Genomic DNA, 23,507 nt, shown 5'->3' on the forward strand with positions numbered 1-23,507 from the left:
TGCAATTAATCCTTTTATACGATGGAAAAGCTGTTGTATTTATATCGTATTTTATGCTTCTGGCGTTTACTTCTAAGGACCTAACTATTCGATCTGGCGGAGCAACGACCTAGAGTGAAGCCTAGGTTGCTCGGAATATAGAAATGACCATAACTTTCACACTGCTTGAAATTATTCGTTTTATACGATGGAAACGCTGTTGTATTTATATTGTATTTTATGCCTCTGGCGTTGACTTCTAAGGCCGTAGCTATTAGATGTGGTGGACCAACGGCCTAGAGTGACGCCTAGGGTGCTCGGAACGTAGAAATGACCATTACTTTCACACTGGTTGCAATTATTCGTTTTTATACGATGGAAAAAATGATGTATTTATATTGTATTTTATGCTTCTGGCGTTGACTTCTAAGGCCCTAGCAATTCGATCTAGTGGAGCAACGCCCTAGAGTGAAGCCTAGGTTGGCCGGAACGTAGAAATGACCATCACTTTCAAACTGGTAGCAATTAATCCTGTTATACGATGGAAAAACTGTTGTATTTTTATTGCATTTTATGCATCGGGCGTTGACTTCTAAGGCCCTAACAACTCAATCTGTTGGAGCAACGCCCTAGGGTGAAGCCTAGGTTGCCCGGAAAGTAGAAATGACGTTAACCTTCATACTGGTTGCAATTACTCGTTTTATACGATGGAAAAACTGTTGTATTTATATTGTATTTTTAACATCTGGCGCTGACTTCTAAGGTACTAACTATTCGATCTAGTGAAGCAACGCCCTAGAGTGAAGCCTATGTTGCCCGGAACGTAGAATTGGCCATCAACTTCAAACTGGTTGCAATTACACCTGTTATATGATGGAAACACTGTTGTATTTTTTTTTGCATTTTATGGTTCGGGCGTTGACTTCTAAGGCCCTACATATTCAATCTGTTGGAGCAACGCCCTAGAGTGAAGCCTAGGTTGCCCGGAACGTAGAAATGACCATAACTTTCACACTGGTTGCTATTATTCGTTTTATACGATGGAAAAACTTTTATATTTACATTGTATTTTATGCTTCTGGCGTTGACTTCTTAGGCCCTAACTATTCGGTCTGGTGGAACAACGCCCTAGAGTGAAGCCTAGGTTGCCTGGAACGTAGAATTGGCCATCACTTTCAAACTGGTTGCAATTATTCCTGATATATGATGGAAACACTGTTGTATTTTTTTTGCATTTTATGGTTCGGGCGTTGACTTCTAAGGCCCTAACTATTCAATCTGTTGGAACAACGCCCTAGGGTGAAGCCTAGGTCGCTCGGAAAGTAGAAATGACCATAAGTATCATACTGGTTGCAATTATTCGTGTTATACGATGGACAAACTGTTGTATTTATATTGTATTTTATGCTTCTGGCGTTGACTTCTAAGGCACTAACTATTCGATCTGGTGGAGCAACGCCCTAGAGTGAAGCCTAGGTTGCCCGGAACGTAGAATTGGCCATCACTTTCAAACTGGTTGCAATTATTCCTGATATATGATGGAAACACTGTTGTATTTTTTTTGCATTTTATGGTTCGGGCGTTGACTTCTAAGGCCCTAACTATTCAATCCGTTGGAGCAACACCCTAGGGTGAAGCCTAGGTTGCTCGGAATGTAGAAATGACCATAAGTTTCATACTAGTTGCAATTATTCGTTTTATACGATGGAAAAACTGTTGTATTTATATTGTATTTTATGCTTCTGGCGTTCACTTCTTAGGCCCTAACTATTCGATCTGGTGGAGCAACGCCCTGGGGTGGAACGTAGGTTGCCCGGAACGTAGAATTGGCCATCACTTTCAAACTGGTTGCAATTATTCCTGATATATGATGGAAACACTGTTGTATTGTTATTGCATTTTATGCTTCGGGCGTTGACTTCTAAGGCCCTAACTATTCAATCTGTTGGACCAACGCCCTAGGGTGAAGCCCAGCTTGCCCGGAAAGTAGAAATGACCATATGTTTCATACTGGTTGTAATTATTCGTTTTATACGATGGAAAAGCTGTTGCATTTATATCGTATTTTATGCTTCTGGCGTTGACTTCTTAGGCCGTAACTATTCGGTCTGGTGGAGCAACGCCCTGTAGTGAAACCTAGGTTGCCCGGAACGTTGAATTGGCCATCACTTTTAAACTGGTTGCAATTATTCCTGACATATGATGGAAACACTGTTGTATTTTTTTTGCATTTTATGGTTCGGGCGTTGACTTCTAAGGCCCTAACTATTCAATCTGTTGGAGCAACGCCCTAGGGTGAAGCCTAGGTTGCTCGGAAAGTAGAAATGACCATAAGTATCATACTGGTTGCAATTATTCGTTTTATACGATGGAAAAACTGTTGTATTTATATTGTATTTTATGCTTCTGGCGTTGACTTCTAAGGCACTATCTATTCGATCTGGTGGAGCAACGCCCTAGAGCGAAGCCTAGGTTGCCCGGAACGTAGAATTGGCCATCACTTTCAAACTGGTTGCAATTATTCCTGTTATATGATGGAATCACTGTTGTATTTTTTTTGCATTTTATGGTTCGGGCGTTGACTTCTAAGGCCCTAACTATTCAATCTGTTGGAGCAACGCCCTAGGGTGAAGCCTAGCTTGCTCGGGAAGTAGAAATGACCATAAGCTTCATACTGGATGCAATTATTCGTTTTATACGATCGAAAAGCTGTTGTATTTATATCGTGTTCTATGCTTCTGGCGTTGACTTCTTAGGCCGTAACTATTCGGTCTGGTGGAGCAACGCCCTGTAGTGAAACCTAGGTTGCCCGGAACGTAGAATTGGCCGTCACTTTCAAACTGGTTGCAATTATTCCTGACATATGATGGAAACACTGTTGTATTTTGTTTGCATTTTATGGTTCGGGCGTTGACTTCTAAGGCCCTAACTATTCAATCTGTTGGACCAACGCCCTAGGGTGAAGCCTAGCTTGCTCGGAAAGTATAAATGACCATATGTTTCATACTGGTTGCAATTATTCGTTTTATACGATGGAACAGCTGTTGTATTTATACTGTATTTTATGCTTTTGGCGTTGACTTCTAAGGCACTAACTATCCAATCTGCTGGACCAACGCCCTAGGGTCAAGCCCATGTTGCTCGGAAAGTAGAAATGACCATAAGTTTCATACTGGTTGCAATTATTCGTTTTATACGATGGAAAAACTGTTGTATTTATATTGTATTTTATGCTTCTGGCGTTGACTTCTAAGGCCCTAGCTGTTCGATCTAGTGGAGCAACGCCCTAGAGTGAAGCCGAGGTTGCCCGTTAAGGAGAAATGACCATCACTTTCAAACTGGTTGCAATTAATCCTTTTATACGATGGAAAAGCTGTTGTATTTATATCGTATTTTATGCCTCTGGCGTTGACTTCTAAGGCCGTAGCTATTCGATGTGGTGGACCAACGACCTAGAGTGACGCCTAGGGTGCTCGGAACGTAGAAATGACCATTACTTTCACACTGGTTGCAATTATTCGTTTTATACGATGGAAAAAATGATGTATTTATATTGTATTTTATGCTTCTGGCGTTGACTTCTAAGGCACTAACTATTCGATCTGGTGGAGCAACGCCCTAGAGTGAAGCCTAGGTTGCCCGGAACGTAGAATTGTCCATCACTTTCAAACTGGTTGCAATTATTCCTGTTATATGATGGATACACTGTTGTATTTTTATTGCATTTTATGCTTCGCGCGTTGACTTCTAAGGCGTTGACTCTAGAGAGACGGTTAATCGGCAAATAAACGAGTGGATATGCGACGGCATAGTACAACCCTCTCTTTCGGAGTATGCAAGCCCAGTGGTTCTTGTTAAAAAGAAGGACGGTACTCCTCGCTTGTGCGTCGATTTCCGACAACTGCATGCTAAAATCGTTCGCAACCGATACCCCCTTCCACTGATCGAGGATCAATTAGATTTTTTACGGGACGCAACCATTTACAGCACGTTAGACTTGCGGAACGCGTTCTTTCACGTCACAGTCGAACCAGAAAGCCGAAAATATACGTCCTTCGTAGTACCCGACGGGCAATACGAAGTTCTAAAAGTACCATTCGGCTTATGTAACTCGCCTGCTGTTTTTCAAAGGTTCGTGAACGTTGCGTTTAAAGACCTCATTGCGGAGAGGGTCGTCTTAACATACATCGACGATTTGGTAGTACCCGCGACAGATTACGAAAGCGCCAAGCAACGATTGATAAGCGTCCTTAAACGAGCGTCAGAATGCGGTCTAATAATAAACTGCTCCAAATGCGAACTTTTGAAGACGCGGGTGGAGTACCTCGGACATGTAGTGGAAGGAGGCACGGTGCGCCCTTCGGAAAACAAAGCGAAGTCGGTAGCCCGTTTCCCCGCACCGACGACGATTAAACAACTGCAGAGCTTTCTTGGGCTAGCCGGATACTTCCGGAAATTCATTCCGGAATATTCTACATTGGCGCGTCCACTAACACGACTATTAAAAGCCGATGTGCCCTTCCGGTTCGGGTCGGAAGAGCAGAACGCATTTCAGTCGCTCAAGGAAGCTCTACTCAAGAAACCAGTTCTGCGAATTTACTGGCCCGAGCGGGAAACAGAGCTACACACGGACGCGTCTATACACGGCTACGGGGCAATATTACTACAGCGTGATAGCGAGGACGGTGCGTTTCACCCCGTGTATTACGCGAGCGGGATGACAACAGCAGCGGAACAACGATATCCGATCTACGAGCTAGAGGTGCTGGAAATCGTAAGGGCATTAAAGAAATTCAGGGTTTATTTGCTCGGCATTCCATTCAAAATAGTGACAGATTGTCGGGCATTCGCGTTGACCATGCGGAAAAAAGACCTCTGTGTTAGGGTGGCACGCTGGGCGTTACTGCTCGGGGAATTCGAATACTCGATCGAGCACCGACCCGGAACCGCGATGAAACACGTTGACGCGCTTAGTCGTAATCCCACGTTGGGCTGTCTCGCGGTAGAGAGCGAAGATAGCGTTACGGCGCGAATCCGTAAGGCCCAGGAACGCGACGACGACCTACGGAAAATAATACAGGGCGTTAACAAACGAGGAATCGACGGCTACGTGACGAAACGAGGGCTTCTCTTACGCGAAGTAGACGGCGAGTTGCGCATCGTGGTACCTAGGGGAATGCAAACGCAGGTCACTCGCAGGGCACACGAGAACGGACATTTTTCGATCGCGAAGACGGAGGCACTACTACGACGCGACTATTGGTTCCCCGCCATGCGGTCAAAGATCGAAAAAATTGTGAATATCTGCGTGGATTGCATCCTTGCGGAGCGTAAGAAGGGACGACAGGAAGGGTTGTTGCACGCGATCGAAAAGGGAGACCGACCGCTCGAAACGTACCACGTTGACCATCTCGGCCCCCTTCCCTCCACCAAGAAACAGTATGCGAATATCTTCGTCGTGGTAGATGCGTTCACGAAATTTGTGTGGCTGTACGCCACAAAGACGACGAATTCCATGGAGGTTACGGACCGATTACGAAAACAGGCGACGGTTTTTGGAAATCCGCGGCGGATAATTTCCGACCGGGGAACGGCATTCACTTCACAGGTCTTCAAGGACTACTGCCGTGACCAAGGGATCGAACACATCCTTATCGTTACGGGCGTACCGCGAGGAAATGGGCAGGTGGAACGAGTAAATCGGACGTTGATACCGCTCCTGACGAAAGCGTCCGCCCCGCACCCCGCAGAATGGTATAAGCACCTTCCAACGGTGCAGCAGTTCTTGAACAGCACCACCCACCGGAGTACGGGAGTATCCCCTTTCTCCCTGCTCTTTGGGACGCGAATGCATTTGAAGAATGATCCGCAGGTAAAAGAGCTCATCGAGGATGAGCTAACGAACTTGTTTCAGGCCGACCGCGATGAAATACGCCAGCAGGCGAAAGAGAGACTGCGACGTATCCAGCAGGAAAATCGCAAGCAGTACGATAAGCGACGGAAAAGAGCCAGAGTCTACCAGGAAGGCGACCTGGTGGCGATCCAGCGGACGCATTCCGCTCCCGGGCTGAAGCTGGCCGGGAAGTTCCTGGGTCCGTATGAGATCACGCGGGCACTGCGAAATGACCGCTACCTGGTGGCTAAGGTCGGCGAACATGAGGGACCACGGTCAACGTCAACGTCCGCGGACCATCTGAAACCGTGGATCGAGGACAGTGACGATAGTGGGAGAGGAGACGAAGACAATGAAATTGAAGACGGCATCTGAGGCCATATGCCTCTTCAGGACGGCCGAGTGTAGGATGTGAACACTGACGCGAGTGCGAGTGTGTGTGTGTGTTTGAGTGTGTGTGTGTGTGCTAGAGTAAAGGATACCCAGATTAGGCGAGAATATTCGAGAACATTCGATCGGCGTAAAACAAAAGACCGCACCCGCGGCGAGCGGAGTCAGAGCGACGCGGGTCAACAAGCTAGTACGAAAAACGATACGATCACGACGACAACAGGGTTACGAAACGTCTAAACGAAACGTCTATTAATTGTACTTTTATGTCGCATACTTGTCTTAATAAATACATATTAACAATTCTATTCCTACAATTGTAACTATTCGGTCTGGTGGAGCAACGCCCTGGAGTGAAACCTAGGTTGCCCGGAACGTAGAATTGGCCATCACTTTCAAACTGGTTGCAATTATTCCTGATATATGATGGAAACACTGTTGTATTTTTTTTGCATTTTATGGTTCGGGCGTTGACTTCTAAGGCCCTAACTATTCAATCTGTTGGAGCAACGCCCTAGGGTGAAGCCTAGGTTGCTCGGAAAGTAGAAATGTCCATAAGTTTCATACTGGTTGCAATTATTCGTTTTATACGATGGAAAAACTGTTGTATGTATATTGTATTTTATACTTCTGGCGTTGACTTCTAAGGCACTAACTATTCGATCTGGTGGAGCAACGCAATAGAGTGATGTCTAGGTTGCCCGGGACGTAGAATTGGTCATCAATTTCAAACTGGTTGCAATTATACCTGTTATATGATGGAAACACTGCTGTATTTTTTTTGCATTTTATGGTTCGGGCGTTGACTTCTAAGGCCCTAACTATTCAATCCATTGGTGCAACGCCCTAGGGTGAAGCCTAGGTTGCTCGGAAAGTAGAAATGACCATACGTTTCATACTGGTTGAAATTATTCGTTTTATACGATGGAAAAACTGTTGTATTTATATTGTATTTTATGCTTCTGGCGTTGACTTCTAAGGCACTAACTATTCGATCTGGTGGAGCAACGCCCTAGAGTGAAGCCTAGGTTGCCCGGAACGTAGAATTGGCCATCACTTTCAAACTGGTTGCAATTATTCCTGATATATGATGGAAACACTGTTGTATTTTTTTTGCATTTGATGGTTCTGGCGTTGACTTCTAAGGCCCTAACTATTCAATCCGTTGGAGCAACGCCCTAGGGTGAAGCCTAGGTTGCTCGGAAAGTAGAAATGTCCATAAGTTTCATACTGGTTGCAATTATTCGTTTTATACGATGGAAAAGCTGTTGTATTTATATCATATTTTATGCTTCTGGCGTTGACTTCTTAGGCCGTAACTATTCGGTCTGGTGGAGCAACGCCCTGGATCGAAACCTAGGTTGCCCGGAACGTAGAATTGGCCATCACTTTCAAACTGGTTGCATCTATTCCTGATATATGATGGAAACACTGTTTTTTTTTTTTGCATTTTATGGTTCGGGCGTTGACTTCTAATGCCCTAACTATTCAATCTGTTGGAGCAACGCCCTAGGGTGAAGCCTATGTTGCTCGGAAAGTAGAAATGTCCATAAGTTTCATACTGGTTGCAATTATTCGTTTTATACGATGGAAAAACTGTTGTATTTATATTGTATTTTATGCTTCTGGCGTTGACTTCTAAGGCACTAACTATTCGATCTGGTGGAGCAACGCAATAGTGTGATGCCTAGGTTGCCGGAACGTAGAATTGGCCATCAATTTCCAACTGGTTGCAATTATACCTGTTATATAATGGAAACACTGCTGTATTTTTTTTGCATTTTATGGTTCGGGCGTTGACTTCTAAGGCATTAACTATTCAATCCGTTGGAGTAACGCCCTAGGGTGAAGCCTAGGTTGCTCGGAAAGTAGAAATGACCATAAGTTTCATACTGGTTGCAATTATTCGTTTTATACGATGGAAAAACTGTTGTATTTATATTGTATTTTATAAATCTGGCGTTGACTTCTAAGGCACTAACTATTCGATCTGGTGGAGCAACGCCCTAGAGTGAAGCCTAGGTTGCCCGGAACGTAGAATTGGCCATCACTTTCAAACTGGTTGCAATTATTCCTGATATATGATGGAAACACTGTTGTATTTTTTTTGCATTTGATGGTTCTGGCGTTGACTTCTAAGGCCCTAACTATTCAATCCGTTGGAGCAACGCCCTAGGGTGAAGCCTAGGTTGCTCGGAAAGTAGAAATGTCCATAAGTTGCATACTGGTTGCAATTATTCGTTTTATACGATGGAAAACTGTTGTATTTATATTGTATTTTATGCTTCTGGCGTTGACTTCTAAGGCGCTAACAATTCGATCTGGTGGAGCAACGCAATAGAGTGATGCCTAGGTTGCCCGGAACGTAGAATTGGCCATCAATTTCAAACTGGTTGCAATTATACCTGATATATGATGGAAACACTGTTGTATTTTTTTTTGCATTTTATGGTTCGGGCGTGAATTCTAAGGCCCTAACTATTCAATCTGTTGGAGCAACGCCCTAGGGTGAAGCCTAGGTTGCTCGGAAAGTAGAAATGACCATAAGTTTCATACTGGTTGCAATTATTCGTTTTATACGATGGAAAAACTGTTGTATTTATATTGTATTTTATGCTTCTGGCGTTGACTTCTAAGGCACTAACTATTCGATCTGGTGGAGCAACGCCCTAGGGTGAAGCCTAGGTTGCCCGGAACGTAGAATTGATCCTCACTTTCAAACTGCTTGCAATTATTCCTGTTATATGATGGATACACTGTTGTATTTTTATTGCATTTTATGGTTCGGGCGTTGACTTCTAAGGTCCTAACTATTCAATCTGTTGGCGCAACGCCCTAGGGTGAAGCCTAGCTTGCTCGGAAGGTAGAAATGACCATAAGTTTCATACTGGTTGCAATTATTCGTTTTATACGATGGAAAAGCTGTTGTATTTTTATCGTATTTTATGCTTCTGGCGTTTACTTCTTAGGCCGTAACTATTCGGTCTGGTGAAGCAACGCCCTGGAGTGAAACCTAGGTTGCCCGGAACGTAGAATTGATCATCACTTTCAAGCTGGTTGCAATTATTCCTGATATATGATGGAAACACTGTTGTATTTTTTTTTGCATTCTATGGTTCGGGCGTTGACTTCTAAGGCCCTAACTATTCAATCTGTTGGAGCAGCGCCCTAGGGTGAAGCCTAGGTTGCTCGGAAGGTAGAAATGACCATAAGTTTCATACTGGTTGCAATTATTCGTTTTATACGATGGAAAAGCTGTTGGATTTATATTGTATTTTATGCTTCTGGCGTTGACTTCTAAGGCACTATCTATTCGGTCTGGTGAAGCAAGGCCCTAGAGCGAAGCCTAGGTTGCCCGGAACGTAGAATTGGCCATCACTTTCAAACTGGTTGCAATTATTCCTGTTATATGATGGAAACACTGTAGTATTTTTATTGCATTTTATGCTTCGGGCGCTGACTTCTAAGGCCCTAACTATTCAATCTGTTGGAGCAACGCTGTAGGGTGAAGCCTAGCTTGCTCGGAAAGTCGAAATGTCCATAAGTTTCATACTGGTTGCAATTATTCGTTTTATACGATGGAAAAGCTGTTGTATTTATATCATATTTTATGCTTCTGGCGTTGACTTCTTAGGCCGTAACTATTCGGTCTGGTGGAGCAACGCCCTAGAGTGAAGCCTAGGTTGCCCGGAACGTAGAATTGTCCATCACTTTCAAACTGGTTGCAATTATTCATGTTATATGATGGATACACTGTTGTATTTTTATTGCATTTTATGCTTCGCGCGTTGACTTCTAAGGCGTTGACTCTAGAGAGACGGTTAATCGGCAAATAAACGAGTGGATATGCGACGGCATAGTACAACCCTCTCTTTCGGAGTATGCAAGCCCAGTGGTTCCTGTTAAAAAGAAGGACGGTACTCCTCGCTTGTGCGTCGATTTCCGACAACTGAATGCTAAAATCGTTCGCAACCGATACCCCCTTCCACTGATCGAGGATCAATTAGATTTTTTACGGGACGCAACCATTTACAGCACGTTAGACTTGCGGAACGCGTTCTTTCACGTCACAGTCGAACCAGAAAGCCGAAAATATAAGTCCTTCGTAGTACCCGACGGGCAATACGAATTTCTAAAAGTACCATTCGGCTTATGTAACTCGCCTGCTGTTTTTCAAAGGTTCGTGAACGTTGCGTTTAAAGACCTCATTGCGGAGAGGGTCGTCTTAACGTACATCGACGATTTGGTAGTACCCGCGACAGATTGCGAAAGCGCCAAGCAACGATTGATAAGCGTCCTTAAGCGAGCGTCAGAATGCGGTCTAATAATAAACTGGTCCAAATGCGAACTTTTGAAGACGCGGGTGGAGTACCTCGGACATGTAGTGGAAGGAGGCACGGTGCGCCCTTCGGAAAACAAAGCGAAGTCGGTAGCCCGTTTCCCCGCACCGACGACGATTAAACAATTGCAGAGCTTTCTTGGGCTAGCCGGATACTTCCGGAAATTCATTCCGGAATATTCTACATTGGCGCGTCCACTAACACGACTATTAAAAGCCGATGTGCCCTTCCGGTTCGGGTCGGAAGAGCAGAACGCATTTCAGTCGCTCAAGGAAGCTCTACTCAAGAAACCAGTTCTGCGAATTTACTGGCCCGAGCGGGAAACAGAGCTACACACGGACGCGTCTATACACGGCTACGGGGCAATATTACTACAGCGTGATAGCGAGGACGGTGCGTTTCACCCCGTGTATTACGCGAGCGGGATGACAACAGCAGCAGAACAACGATATACGATCTACGAGCTAGAGGTGCTGGAAATCGTAAGGGCATTAAAGAAATTCAGGGTTTATTTGCTCGGCATTCCATTCAAAATAGTGACAGATTGTCGGGCATTCGCGTTGACCATGCGGAAAAAAGACCTCTGTGTTAGGGTGGCACGCTGGGCGTTACTGCTCGAGGAATTCGAATACTCGATCGAGCACCGACCCGGAACCGCGATGAAACACGTTGACGCGCTTAGTCGTAATCCCACGTTGGGCTGTCTCGCGGTAGAGAGCGAAGATAGCGTTACGGCGCGAATCCGTAAGGCCCAGGAACGCGACGACGACCTACGGAAAATAATACAGGGCGTTAACAAACGAGGAATCGACGGCTACGTGACGAAACGAGGGCTTCTCTTACGCGAAGTAGACGGCGAGTTGCGCATCGTGGTACCTAGGGGAATGCAAACGCAGGTCACTCGCAGGGCACACGAGAACGGACATTTTTCGATCGCGAAGACGGAGGCACTACTACGACGCGACTATTGGTTCCCCGCCATGCGGTCAAAGATCGAAAAAATTGTGAATAACTGCGTGGATTGCATCCTTGCGGAGCGTAAGAAGGGACGACAGGAAGGGTTGTTGCACGCGATCGAAAAGGGAGACCGACCGCTCGAAACGTACCACGTTGACCATCTCGGCCCCGTTCCCTCCACCAAGAAACAGTATGCGCATATCTTCGTCGTGGTAGATGCGTTCACGAAATTTGTGTGGCTGTACGCCACAAAGACGACGAATTCCATGGAGGTTACGGACCGATTACGAAAACAGGCGACGGTTTTTGGAAATCCGCGGCGGATAATTTCCGACCGGGGAACGGCATTCACTTCACAGGTCTTCAAGGACTACTGCCGTGACCAAGGGATCGAACACATCCTTATCGTTACGGGCGTACCGCGAGGAAATGGGCAGGTGGAACGAGTAAATCGGACGTTGATACCGCTCCTGACGAAAGCGTCCGCCCCGCACCCCGCAGAATGGTATAAGCACCTTCCAACGGTGCAGCAGTTCTTGAACAGCACCACCCACCGGAGTACGGGAGTATCCCCTTTCTCCCTGCTCTTTGGGACGCGAATGCATTTGAAGAATGATCCGCAGGTAAAAGAGCTCATCGAGGATGAGCTAACGAACTTGTTTCAGGCCGACCGCGATGAAATACGCCAGCAGGCGAAAGAGAGACTGCGACGTATCCAGCAGGAAAATCGCAAGCAGTACGATAAGCGACGGAAAAGAGCCAGAGTCTACCAGGAAGGCGACCTGGTGGCGATCCAGCGGACGCATTCCGCTCCCGGGCTGAAGCTGGCCGGGAAGTTCCTGGGTCCGTATGAGATCACGCGGGCACTGCGAAATGACCGCTACCTGGTGGCTAAGGTCGGCGAACATGAGGGACCACGGTCAACGTCAACGTCCGCGGACCATCTGAAACCGTGGATCGAGGACAGTGACGATAGTGGGAGAGGAGACGAAGACAATGAAATTGAAGACGGCATCTGAGGCCATATGCCTCTTCAGGACGGCCGAGTGTAGGATGTGAACACTGACGCGAGTGCGAGTGTGTGTGTGTGTTTGAGTGTGTGTGTGTGTGCTAGAGTAAAGGATACCCAGATTAGGCGAGAATATTCGAGAACATTCGATCGGCGTAAAACAAAAGACCGCACCCGCGGCGAGCGGAGTCAGAGCGACGCGGGTCAACAAGCTAGTACGAAAAACGATACGATCACGACGACAACAGGGTTACGAAACGTCTAAACGAAACGTCTATTAATTGTACTTTTATGTCGCATACTTGTCTTAATAAATACATATTAACAATTCTATTCCTACAATTGTAACTATTCGGTCTGGTGGAGCAACGCCCTGGAGTGAAACCTAGGTTGCCCGGAACGTAGAATTGGCCATCACTTTCAAACTGGTTGCAATTATTCCTGATATATGATGGAAACACTGTTGTATTTTTTTTGCATTTTATGGTTCGGGCGTTGACTTCTAAGGCCCTAACTATTCAATCTGTTGGAGCAACGCCCTAGGGTGAAGCCTAGGTTGCTCGGAAGGTAGAAATGTCCATAAGTTTCATACTGGTTGCAATTATTCGTTTTATACGATGGAAAAACTGTTGTATGTATATTGTATTTTATACTTCTGGCGTTGACTTCTAAGGCACTAACTATTCGATCTGGTGGAGCAACGCAATAGAGTGATGTCTAGGTTGCCCGGAACGTAGAATTGGCCATCAATTTCAAACTGGTTGCAATTATACCTGTTATATGATGGAAACACTGCTGTATTTTTTTTGCATTTTATGGTTCGGGCGTTGACTTCTAAGGCCCTAACTATTCAATCCATTGGAGCAACGCCCTAGGGTGAAGCCTAGGTTGCTCGGAAAGTAGAAATGACCATAGGTTTCATACTGGTTGAAATTATTCGTTTTATACGATGGAAAAACTGTTGTATTTATATTGTATTTTATGCTTCTGGCGTTGACTTCTAAGGCACTAACTATTCGATCTGGTGGAGCAACGCCCTAGAGTGAAGCCTAGGTTGCCCGGAACGTAGAATTGGCCATCACTTTCAAACTGGTTGCAATTATTCCTGATATATGATGGAAACACTGTTGTATTTTTTTTGCATTTGATGGTTCTGGCGTTGACTTCTAAGGCCCTAACTATTCAATCCGTTGGAGCAACGCCCTAGGGTGAAGCCTAGGTTGCTCGGAAAGTAGAAATGTCCATAAGTTTCATACTGGCTGCAATTATTCGTTTTATGCGTTGGAAAAACTGTTGTATTTATATTGTATTTTATGCTTCTGGCGTTGACTTCTAAGGCACTAACTATTCGATCTGGTGGAGCAACGCCCTAGAGTGAAGCCTAGGTTGCCCGGAACGTAGAATTGTCCATCACTTTCAAACTGGTTGCAATTATTCCTGTTATATGATGGATACACTGTTGTATTTTTATTGCATTTTATGCTTCGCGCGTTGACTTCTAAGGCGTTGACTCTAGAGAGACGGTTAATCGGCAAATGAACGAGTGGATATGCGACGGCATAGTACAACCCTCTCTTTCGGAGTATGCAAGCCCAGTGGTTCTTGTTAAAAAGAAGGACGGTACTCCTCGCTTGTGCGTCGATTTCCGACAACTGCATGCTAAAATCGTTCGCAACCGATACCCCCTTCCACTGATCGAGGATCAATTAGATTTTTTACGGGACGCAACCATTTACAGCACGTTAGACTTGCGGAACGCGTTCTTTCACGTCACAGTCGAACCAGAAAGCCGAAAATATACGTCCTTCGTAGTACCCGACGGGCAATACGAAGTTCTAAAAGTACCATTCGGCTTATGTAACTCGCCTGCTGTTTTTCAAAGGTTCGTGAACGTTGCGTTTAAAGACCTCATTGCGGAGAGGGTCGTCTTAACGTACATCGACGATTTGGTAGTACCCGCGACAGATTACGAAAGCGCCAAGCAACGATTGATAAGCGTCCTTAAACGAGCGTCAGAATGCGGTCTAATAATAAACTGCTCCAAATGCGAACTTTTGAAGACGCGGGTGGAGTACCTCGGACATGTAGTGGAAGGAGGCACGGTGCGCCCTTCGGAAAACAAAGCGAAGTCGGTAGCCCGTTTCCCCGCACCGACGACGATTAAACAATTGCAGAGCTTTCTTGGGCTAGCCGGATACTTCCGGAAATTCATTCCGGAATATTCTACATTGGCGCGTCCACTAACACGACTATTAAAAGCCGATGTGCCCTTCCGGTTCGGGTCGGAAGAGCAGAACGCATTTCAGTCGCTCAAGGAAGCTCTACTCAAGAAACCAGTTCTGCGAATTTACTGGCCCGAGCGGGAAACAGAGCTACACACGGACGCGTCTATACACGGCTACGGGGCAATATTACTACAGCGTGATAGCGAGGACGGTGCGTTTCACCCCGTGTATTACGCGAGCGGGATGACAACAGCAGCGGAACAACGATATCCGATCTACGAGCTAGAGGTGCTGGAAATCGTAAGGGCATTAAAGAAATTCAGGGTTTATTTGCTCGGCATTCCATTCAAAATAGTGACAGATTGTCGGGCATTCGCGTTGACCATGCGGAAAAAAGACCTCTGTGTTAGGGTGGCACGCTGGGCGTTACTGCTCGAGGAATTCGAATACTCGATCGAGCACCGACCCGGAACCGCGATGAAACACGTTGACGCGCTTAGTCGTAATCCCACGTTGGGCTGTCTCGCGGTAGAGAGCGAAGATAGCGTTACGGCGCGAATCCGTAAGGCCCAGGAACGCGACGACGACCTACGGAAAATAATACAGGGCGTTAACAAACGAGGAATCGACGGCTACGTGACGAAACGAGGGCTTCTCTTACGCGAAGTAGACGGCGAGTTGCGCATCGTGGTACCTAGGGGAATGCAAACGCAGGTCACTCGCAGGGCACACGAGAACGGACATTTTTCGATCGCGAAGACGGAGGCACTACTACGACGCGACTATTGGTTCCCCGCCATGCGGTCAAAGATCGAAAAAATTGTGAATAACTGCGTGGATTGCATCCTTGCGGAGCGTAAGAAGGGACGACAGGAAGGGTTGTTGCACGCGATCGAAAAGGGAGACCGACCGCTCGAAACGTACCACGTTGACCATCTCGGCCCCGTTCCCTCCACCAAGAAACAGTATGCGCATATCTTCGTCGTGGTAGATGCGTTCACGAAATTTGTGTGGCTGTACGCCACAAAGACGACGAATTCCATGGAGGTTACGGACCGATTACGAAAACAGGCGACGGTTTTTGGAAATCCGCGGCGGATAATTTCCGACCGGGGAACGGCATTCACTTCACAGGTCTTCAAGGACTACTGCCGTGACCAAGGGATCGAACACATCCTTATCGTTACGGGCGTACCGCGAGGAAATGGGCAGGTGGAACGAGTAAATCGGACGTTGATACCGCTCCTGACGAAAGCGTCCGCCCCGCACCCCGCAGAATGGTATAAGCACCTTCCAACGGTGCAGCAGTTCTTGAACAGCACCACCCACCGGAGTACGGGAGTATCCCCTTTCTCCCTGCTCTTTGGGACGCGAATGCATTTGAAGAATGATCCGCAGGTAAAAGAGCTCATCGAGGATGAGCTAACGAACTTGTTTCAGGCCGACCGCGATGAAATACGCCAGCAGGCGAAAGAGAGACTGCGACGTATCCAGCAGGAAAATCGCAAGCAGTACGATAAGCGACGGAAAAGAGCCAGAGTCTACCAGGAAGGCGACCTGGTGGCGATCCAGCGGACGCATTCCGCTCCCGGGCTGAAGCTGGCCGGGAAGTTCCTGGGTCCGTATGAGATCACGCGGGCACTGCGAAATGACCGCTACCTGGTGGCTAAGGTCGGCGAACATGAGGGACCACGGTCAACGTCAACGTCCGCGGACCATCTGAAACCGTGGATCGAGGACAGTGACGATAGTGGGAGAGGAGACGAAGACAATGAAATTGAAGACGGCATCTGAGGCCATATGCCTCTTCAGGACGGCCGAGTGTAGGATGTGAACACTGACGCGAGTGCGAGTGTGTGTGTGTGTTTGAGTGTGTGTGTGTGTGCTAGAGTAAAGGATACCCAGATTAGGCGAGAATATTCGAGAACATTCGATCGGCGTAAAACAAAAGACCGCACCCGCGGCGAGCGGAGTCAGAGCGACGCGGGTCAACAAGCTAGTACGAAAAACGATACGATCACGACGACAACAGGGTTACGAAACGTCTAAACGAAACGTCTATTAATTGTACTTTTATGTCGCATACTTGTCTTAATAAATACATATTAACAATTCTATTCCTACAATTGTAACTATTCGGTCTGGTGGAGCAACGCCCTGGAGTGAAACCTAGGTTGCCCGGAACGTAGAATTGGCCATCACTTTCAAACTGGTTGCAATTATTCCTGATATATGATGGAAACACTGTTGTATTTTTTTTGCATTTTATGGTTCGGGCGTTGACTTCTAAGGCCCTAACTATTCAATCTGTTGGAGCAACGCCCTAGGGTGAAGCCTAGGTTGCTCGGAAAGTAGAAATGTCCATAAGTTTCATACTGGTTGCAATTATTCGTTTTATACGATGGAAAAACTGTTGTATGTATATTGTATTTTATACTTCTGGCGTTGACTTCTAAGGCACTAACTATTCGATCTGGTGGAGCAACGCAATAGAGTGATGTCTAGGTTGCCCGGGACGTAGAATTGGTCATCAATTTCAAACTGGTTGCAATTATACCTGTTATATGATGGAAACACTGCTGTATTTTTTTTGCATTTTATGGTTCGGGCGTTGACTTCTAAGGCCCTAACTATTCAATCCATTGGTGCAACGCCCTAGGGTGAAGCCTAGGTTGCTCGGAAAGTAGAAATGACCATACGTTTCATACTGGTTGAAATTATTCGTTTTATACGATGGAAAAACTGTTGTATTTATATTGTATTTTATGCTTCTGGCGTTGACTTCTAAGGCACTAACTATTCGATCTGGTGGAGCAACGCCCTAGAGTGAAGCCTAGGTTGCCCGGAACGTAGAATTGGCCATCACTTTCAAACTGGTTGCAATTATTCCTGATATATGATGGAAACACTGTTGTATTTTTTTTGCATTTGATGGTTCTGGCGTTGACTTCTAAGGCCCTAACTATTCAATCCGTTGGAGCAACGCCCTAGGGTGAAGCCTAGGTTGCTCGGAAAGTAGAAATGTCCATAAGTTTCATACTGGTTGCAATTATTCGTTTTATACGATGGAAAAGCTGTTGTATTTATATCATATTTTATGCTTCTGGCGTTGACTTCTTAGGCCGTAACTATTCGGTCTGGTGGAGCAACGCCCTGGATCGAAACCTAGGTTGCCCGGAACGTAGAATTGGCCATCACTTTCAAACTGGTTGCATCTATTCCTGATATATGATGGAAACACTGTTTTTTTTTTTTGCATTTTATGGTTCGGGCGTTGACTTCTAATGCCCTAACTATTCAATCTGTTGGAGCAACGCCCTAGGGTGAAGCCTATGTTGCTCGGAAAGTAGAAATGTCCATAAGTTTCATACTGGTTGCAATTATTCGTTTTATACGATGGAAAAACTGTTGTATTTATATTGTATTTTATGCTTCTGGCGTTGACTTCTAAGGCACTAACTATTCGATCTGGTGGAGCAACGCAATAGTGTGATGCCTAGGTTGCCGGAACGTAGAATTGGCCATCAATTTCCAACTGGTTGCAATTATACCTGTTATATAATGGAAACACTGCTGTATTTTTTTTGCATTTTATGGTTCGGGCGTTGACTTCTAAGGCATTAACTATTCAATCCGTTGGAGTAACGCCCTAGGGTGAAGCCTAGGTTGCTCGGAAAGTAGAAATGACCATAAGTTTCATACTGGTTGCAATTATTCGTTTTATACGATGGAAAAACTGTTGTATTTATATTGTATTTTATAAATCTGGCGTTGACTTCTAAGGCACTAACTATTCGATCTGGTGGAGCAACGCCCTAGAGTGAAGCCTAGGTTGCCCGGAACGTAGAATTGGCCATCACTTTCAAACTGGTTGCAATTATTCCTGATATATGATGGAAACACTGTTGTATTTTTTTTGCATTTGATGGTTCTGGCGTTGACTTCTAAGGCCCTAACTATTCAATCCGTTGGAGCAACGCCCTAGGGTGAAGCCTAGGTTGCTCGGAAAGTAGAAATGTCCATAAGTTGCATACTGGTTGCAATTATTCGTTTTATACGATGGAAAACTGTTGTATTTATATTGTATTTTATGCTTCTGGCGTTGACTTCTAAGGCGCTAACAATTCGATCTGGTGGAGCAACGCAATAGAGTGATGCCTAGGTTGCCCGGAACGTAGAATTGGCCATCAATTTCAAACTGGTTGCAATTATACCTGATATATGATGGAAACACTGTTGTATTTTTTTTTGCATTTTATGGTTCGGGCGTGAATTCTAAGGCCCTAACTATTCAATCTGTTGGAGCAACGCCCTAGGGTGAAGCCTAGGTTGCTCGGAAAGTAGAAATGACCATAAGTTTCATACTGGTTGCAATTATTCGTTTTATACGATGGAAAAACTGTTGTATTTATATTGTATTTTATGCTTCTGGCGTTGACTTCTAAGGCACTAACTATTCGATCTGGTGGAGCAACGCCCTAGGGTGAAGCCTAGGTTGCCCGGAACGTAGAATTGATCATCACTTTCAAACTGCTTGCAATTATTCCTGTTATATGATGGATACACTGTTGTATTTTTATTGCATTTTATGGTTCGGGCGTTGACTTCTAAGGTCCTAACTATTCAATCTGTTGGCGCAACGCCCTAGGGTGAAGCCTAGCTTGCTCGGAAGGTAGAAATGACCATAAGTTTCATACTGGTTGCAATTATTCGTTTTATACGATGGAAAAGCTGTTGTATTTTTATCGTATTTTATGCTTCTGGCGTTTACTTCTTAGGCCGTAACTATTCGGTCTGGTGAAGCAACGCCCTGGAGTGAAACCTAGGTTGCCCGGAACGTAGAATTGATCATCACTTTCAAGCTGGTTGCAATTATTCCTGATATATGATGGAAACACTGTTGTATTTTTTTTTGCATTCTATGGTTCGGGCGTTGACTTCTAAGGCCCTAACTATTCAATCTGTTGGAGCAGCGCCCTAGGGTGAAGCCTAGGTTGCTCGGAAGGTAGAAATGACCATAAGTTTCATACTGGTTGCAATTATTCGTTTTATACGATGGAAAAGCTGTTGGATTTATATTGTATTTTATGCTTCTGGCGTTGACTTCTAAGGCACTATCTATTCGGTCTGGTGAAGCAAGGCCCTAGAGCGAAGCCTAGGTTGCCCGGAACGTAGAATTGGCCATCACTTTCAAACTGGTTGCAATTATTCCTGTTATATGATGGAAACACTGTAGTATTTTTATTGCATTTTATGCTTCGGGCGCTGACTTCTAAGGCCCTAACTATTCAATCTGTTGGAGCAGCGCCCTAGGGTGAAGCCTAGGTTGCTCGGAAAGTAGAAATGACCATAAGTTTCATACTGGTTGCAATTATTCGTTTTATACGATGGAAAAGCTGTTGGATTTATATTGTATTTTATGCTTCTGGCGTTGACTTCTAAGGCACTATCTATTCGGTCTGGTGAAGCAAGGCCCTAGAGCGAAGCCTAGGTTGCCCGGAACGTAGAATTGGCCATCACTTTCAAACTGGTTGCAATTATTCCTGTTATATGATGGAAACACTGTAGTATTTTTATTGCATTTTATGCTTCGGGCGCTGACTTCTAAGGCCCTAACTATTCAATCTGTTGGAGCAACGCCGTAGGGTGAAGCCTAGCTTGCTCGGAAAGTCGAAATGTCCATAAGTTTCATACTGGTTGCAATTATTCGTTTTATACGATGGAAAAGCTGTTGTATTTATATCATATTTTATGCTTCTGGCGTTGACTTCTTAGGCCGTAACTATTCGGTCTGGTGGAGCAACGCCCTGGAGCGAAACCTAGGTTGCCCGGAACGTAGAATTGGCCATCACGTTCAAAGTGGTTGCATCTATTCCTGATATATGATGGAAACACTGTTTTTTTTTTTTGCATTTTATGGTTCGGGCGTTGACTTCTAATGCCCTAACTATTCAATCTGTTGGAGCAACGCCCTAGGGTGAAGCCTATGTTGCTCGGAAAGTAGAAATGTCCATAAGTTTCATACTGGTTGCAATTATTCGTTTTATACGATGGAAAAACTGTTGTATTTATATTGTATTTTATGCTCCTGGCGTTGACTTCTAAGGCACTAACTATTCGATCTGGTGGAGCAACGCAATAGTGTGGTGCCTAGGTTGCCGGAACGTAGAATTGGCCATCAATTTCCAACTGGTTGCAATTATACCTGTTATATAATGGAAACACTGCTGTATTTTTTTTGCATTTTATGGTTCGGGCGTTGACTTCTAAGGCATTAACTATTCAATCCGTTGGAGTAACGCCCTAGGGTGAAGCCTAGGTTGCTCGGAAAGTAGAAATGACCATAAGTTTCATACTGGTTGCAATTATTCGTTTTATACGATGGAAAAACTGTTGTATTTATATTGTATTTTATAAATCTGGCGTTGACTTCTAAGGTACTAACTATTCGATCTAGTGGAGCAACGCCCTAGAGTGAAGCCTATGTTGCCGGAACGTAGAAATGACCATCACTTTCAAACAGGTTGCAATTATTCCTGTTATATGATGGAAAAACTGTTGTATTTTTATTGCATTTTATGCTTCGGGCATTCATTTCTATGGCCCTTACTATTCAATCTGTTGGAGCAACGCCATAGGGTGAAGCCTAGGTTGCCCGGAAAGTAGAAATGACCATAGCGTTCATACTGGTTAAAATTATTCGTTTTATATGATGGAAGAACTGTTGTATTTATATTGTATTTTATGCTTCTGGCGTTCCCTTCTTAGGCCCTAACTATTCGATCTGGTGGAACAACGGCCTAGGGTGAAGCCTAGCTTGCCCGGAACGTTGAAATAAACATAACTTTTACACTGGTAGCAATTATTCGTTTTATACTATGGAAAAACTGTTGTATCTATTTTGTATTTAATGCTTCGGGCGTTGGCTTCGAAGGCCCTAACTGTTTGATCTGGTGGAGCAACGCCCTAGAGTGAAACCTAGGTTGCCCGGAACGTAGAAATGACCATAACTTTCACACTGGTTGCAATTATTCCTGTTATATGATGGATACACTGTTGTATTTTTATTGCAATTTTTTGCTTCCGGCGTTGACTTCTAAGGTCCTAACTATTCAATCAGTTGGAGCAACGCCCTAGGGTGAAGCCTAGGTTGCTCGGAAAGTAGAAATGACCATAAGCTTCATACTGGCTGCAATTATTCGTTTTATACGATGGAAAAACTGTTGTATTTATATTGTATTTTATGCTTCTGGCGTTGACTCCTAAGGCGCTAACTATTCGATTTGGTGGAGCAACGCCCTAGAGTGAAGCCTAGGTTGCCCGGAACGTAGAATTGTCCATCACTTTCAAACTGGTTGCAATTATTCCTGTTATATGATGGATACAATGTTGTATTTTTATTGCATTTTATGGTTCGGGCGTTGACTTCTATGGTCCAAACTATTCAATCTGTTGGAGCAACGCCCTAGGGTGAAGCCTAGCTTGCTCGGAAAGCAGAAATGACCATAAGTTTCATACTGGTTGCAATTATTCGTTTTATACGATGGAAAAGCTGTTGTATTTATATCGTATTTTATGCTTCTGGCGTTGACTTCTAAGGCACTAACTATTCGATCTGGTGGAGCAACGCCCTAGGGTGAAGCCTAGGTTGCCCGGAACGTGGAATTGATCATCACTTTCAAACTGCTTGCAATTATTCCTGTTATATGATGGATACACTGTTGTATTTTTATTGCATTTTATGGTTCGGGCGTTGACTTCTAAGGTCCTAACTATTCAATCTGTTGGAGCAACGCCCTAGGGTGAAGCCTAGCTTGCTCGGAAGGTAGAAATGACCATAAGTCTCATACTGGTTGCAATTATTCGTTTTATACGATGGAAAAGCTGTTGTATTTATATCGTATTTTATGCTTCTGGCGTTTACTTCTTAGGCCGTAACTATTCGGTCTGGTGAAGCAACGCCCTGGAGTGAAACCTAGGTTGCCCGGAACGTAGAATTGATCATCACTTTCAACCTGGTTGCTATTATTCCTGATATATGATGGAAACACTGTTGTATTTTTTTTTGCATTCTATGGTTCGGGCGTTGACTTCTAAGGCCCTAACTATTCAATCTGTTGTAGCAGCGCCCTAGGGTGAAGCCTAGGTTGCTCGGAAAGTAGAAATGATCATAAGTTTCATACTGGTTGCAATTATTCGTTTTATACGATGGAAAAAGAGTTGTATTTATATTGTATTTTATGCTTCTGGCGTTGACTTCTAAGGCACTAACTATTCGATCTGGTGGAGCAACGCCCTAGGGTGAAGCCTGGCTTGCTCAGAAAGTAGAAATGACCATCACTTTCAAACTGGTCGCAATTATTCCTGTTATATGATGGAAACACTGTTGTATTTTTATTGTATTTTATGCTTCAGGCGTAGGCTTCTTAATCCGTAGCCATTCGATATGGTGGAGCACCGCCCTAGAGTGAAGCCTAGGTTGCTCGGAACGTAGAAATGACCACTACTTTCACACTGTTTGCAATTATTCATTTAACACGATGGAAAAGCTGTTGTATTTGTATCGTATTTTATGCTTCGGGCGTTGACTTCTTAGGCCCTAACATTTCGATCTAGTGGAGCAACGCCCTACAGTGAAGCCTAGCTTGCCCGGAACGTAGATATGACCATAATCTTCACACAGGTTGCAATTATTCGTTTTATACGGTGTAAAG

The sequence above is a fragment of the Calliopsis andreniformis genome, unplaced genomic scaffold (genome assembly GCF_051401765.1).
Source record: "Calliopsis andreniformis isolate RMS-2024a unplaced genomic scaffold, iyCalAndr_principal scaffold0002, whole genome shotgun sequence".
Taxonomy (NCBI): Eukaryota; Metazoa; Arthropoda; class Insecta; order Hymenoptera; family Andrenidae; genus Calliopsis; species Calliopsis andreniformis.